Here is a 3,662-nt window from a genome sequence, read left to right as displayed (position 1 = left end):
CCCGGGGAACGAGGCGTTCGAGGTGGGAAGGGAGCTCTAACTCGTGTGGCTGGACGCCGGTCAGCGTTGTTCCCGGGGGGAAACACCAGAACTGCCCCCGCAAACAGTCCTGACAAAGCACCAGCCAGGAAGGCCTTCGCCCACCTCCGTTCACCGTGACTCCCCGTCGCCCTGGTGCCCGGGTACACGATTCCACCCATCCACCCATCCGCCCATCCACCCCTCCATCCCTCCCTCCACCCACCTATTCACTCACCAGTTCATGCATTTGTTCATTCATTAATTCATCTGTTCATTCATTCGTTCATCAGTTTGTTCATTCATTCATTCACAAGTCCATTCTCTACATATCCAGTGTCTTCCACGTGTTGGGGATATGCAGACAAAGAACCCAGGCGACGACCTCAAGGAGCTGACATTTGGGGGCAGGGATAGAGAGAGAAAAGCAAAGCAAGTCCTCTGGTGGAGGGGCGCTCGGGGAGCCCCGGCGGCTCAGTGGACAGACAGGCCGCCGGCTCCGCTTGGGCGGGAAGGCTGGCAGGGTGAGCGGACTCTGCGGTGGGGTCCGGCAGAGGGGCGAACCCGCCAGGAAGAGAGCCGGCAGGTGCGCATGCCCGGCAGAGGGACGGGGACAGCCAGCTCAGGCCGCCCCACGGCGCGGCAGGCCTGCAGCGCTCCGGCCCCCGCCAACGCCGTAACCGTCCTGCGGGTTCTGCATCTCGCCCACGGGACTGTGACCCTGGGGTGGCATTTTCTTCCTCGGCGGCAGCCCCAGCACCTCCCAGAGGGCTTGGTTCAGGCGGGGCCTCGCAGCGAATGGAGAGTGACCGAAACAAAGGCCATCACGCGACTGACCCCACACCACTTTCTTTTCCTTTTTTTCTTTTTGAATCAGAGGGAACTTCACGACCTTTCTCCTTTGATGGAGCCTGGAACTAGGGATTCTGATCTCGGAGCGCTTGCTGGATCCCTCGAAACCCCGAGATTCGTTCTCCCGTACTAAGTTACAGAAACGACCGTGGAAAACGCAGCATTTTAAACCTGATTCTGAAACACCAACGCTTCTCCTTCTCCTCCTATAAATTAATGTCAAAGGAAGACAAATGGGTAGAACGTCAGGCCCTCTGAAAAAAATAAATTCTCTGATCAAAGAAGAATGTTTGGTAAACTCGCCTGGAGTCAAACTAATTGGTTCGGGAGCAGATAGAATCTTCCCAAAGAGGCTCCGCTGCTAAATTAGTATTGGTCAGGATGTTTGAAGTTCAGAGAGGAGCAGATCCTCAGAGGAGAAGCCCGTTTGAATAATTGGCATCACGTGGCATTCCCAAACAAATCTCCCAACATCCAACCCTCCCGGAGAGATGAAAGAGACACTTCCCCTGTAACTACCCAAGGAGACGGCTCTGCAAACATTCAGAAAACAAGGGAGAACTTTTTAAGAACACTTCCCTTGAAAACAGAGCGGGGGTTTGGTGCGGGAGGCCTTCTGCAGGGCCTGGACCGAGAGGGGCTTCTTACCCTTGGCACGGTGGGCGCTGCTCCGTGCTTGGTGAGGTGCGTGCAGCGTCCCTGGCCAGGCGCACACAGCCCTTCCCCGTTGCAACGACCAAAATATTTCCAGACATTCGCCGAATGTCTCCTGGGAGGCCAAAATCACCCCGGTCTAGACCAATAAAATCTGTGCTTTGGCTCTAAACAAAATTTGGTACCTGAATTTGATTCAGAAACTTCTTCCGTGAGAAAAACGTCTCCTCCTCTAGCTAGCTGCCGTCCCCATCCTAGCTTGCAGAAATTTAAATTACAATTCTTGATGACTAATTTGCTGTATTGCAGCCTAATTCAGAGCTGTGTCTCCTCGTTCCTGTGACCTTGGGCGACCTTGGGCAAGGCGTTTCTTCTCTCAGCCTGGGTTCCCCACCTGTGGCATATGGAGAACACTTGTCCTGTTCGCGTGGGGGAGATTTGACGAGCTGAGGTAGGTTAGCAGGGCTTACCAAGTGGTCGCTAATCTTTCTGTGTCTAGACCCCTCTCTTCAGCCAGGGTGGGACGAGGCCATTCCCAGGCCCTGAGACTCTTTCCCACCTGCTACTAAGTCCTTTTACTGTTGGCTGAAGTCATTCTCAAACATTTAGAAAGAGCCAGGGAGCCATTCTCTCCGTGACAGGTGCACGGGGCTCAGGGGGAGAGCATGAGTCGTGGGTTCAGTCGGGCCAAACGCAGCCTCTGGCCCCACCCTTGCCCAGCCGGGCCCGGGGCTGGGCCACTTCCCTCTCCTCCCCTGGGACAACGGGGTTAACAATTCCCTTTTCACAAGGTCTTGGAGAGGATGATGCAGGGGCGACATATAAGTTTGCAACATAGCAGGTTCGAAGGTGACAAGCCTCAGCCCGAGGCAGGGGTCAGAGCAGGCGACGACTCCAGCCAGAGGACGTCGGCAGGGCAGCGCTTCACGCAATGCAGGGGACAGTTTCAGCTCGCACGTGGCTTCTACCCCAGCGTTAAGCTGGGCACAAGCTCCGCGTCCGTCTGTAGCCGAGCGTCCGAGCTCTAGGACCACGACAGGACAGCGCCGAGGGGGAGCTAACGCTCATCTCCTTCAGGGGTTAAGACGGTTCGTTCCCTTTAAGCAAAGAAACATTCTTCCAAACCAGGGCGTTTGCTCCCCGAGACCACGAAGCCAGCTAGCAAAGGCCGTGCTGCAGGGCGAGCGGCCGGCGGGGCGCAGACTCCGGTGGGCTCTGTCCCGGACTCCCCAGGGGACCCTTGGGCTCAGAGACACACGGCCGGAGACCTGGCATCCAGCTTGCCTCTTCGTTCTCCCACTCCGCGGGCCTTGGCGCTGGGCCTTCGCCCCGACACGTGCGTCCCAGCGGGCAGCCTGCGCTGGCTCGGGAGGTCGCCGCACGGTGCGGAGCTCCTCCGTGGGTCCTCGGGCTGCGCGCCTCGCCGCCGCCAGGGCCGTCGTGTCACTGTCAGTGGAAATCATTCCTCTCGGGGTGTTTCTGTCCCCGAGTCGACATGCAGACGTGAGGCGACCCGCACGTCTCTGTTTGTTGATGGATCCCTTTGCTGTTGTTTCTTAACCTCTGTTTTTATTAATTGCGTAAACCATGTGCGCAGTTCCCGAATCAGCAATGCGTTAAAGAGCCAAAACCGCCCCCGCGCGCGGTTTGCGGATCTGGTGGGCCTTACAGAGCGCCTCGGGAATCGGGCAGCACCCCCCCAGCAAGTAGAGGAGCCCCAGAAGCTGTCCAGTGTGGAGGGCGTTTAGCGGCAGAACCAGGTGGGACAGGAGAGTTGCGAGCTAGGAGAAAGGATTGTTTCGGGCCAGATCACCTTCCCTTAGGGGAAGGCGGGTCTCGCCAGGCAGGTGGCTCCAGCTTCACTTCTAGCCTGGGGGTGGGGCGGGGCAGCGAGGATGGAGAGGGCCCAGGTGACGGGTTACCTGGTTGGTCCTGACCAACTAAGATTACATCCTTGAGAAGCTCGAATCAGGTCAGGTACGAAGTCTAGGTTTGGGGGCACCAGCGACTCCGTTTTGGGCCTGCGGGTTTCTCTTCAGCAATAGGAATTCGGAGAGGTCTTTCCACCAGACTCGCCAGCGCTCTAAGCCTCCTCCTCCAGGCAGCCCTTTTAAAACGGACGTTTGGTTTACTCTTGC

Source organism: Rousettus aegyptiacus, unplaced genomic scaffold (genome assembly GCF_014176215.1).
Source record: "Rousettus aegyptiacus isolate mRouAeg1 unplaced genomic scaffold, mRouAeg1.p scaffold_m13_p_7, whole genome shotgun sequence".
NCBI classification, from domain to species: domain Eukaryota; kingdom Metazoa; phylum Chordata; class Mammalia; order Chiroptera; family Pteropodidae; genus Rousettus; species Rousettus aegyptiacus.
The sequence above is the reverse complement of the archived record's forward strand: the minus strand, read 5'-3'. Positions refer to the sequence as shown.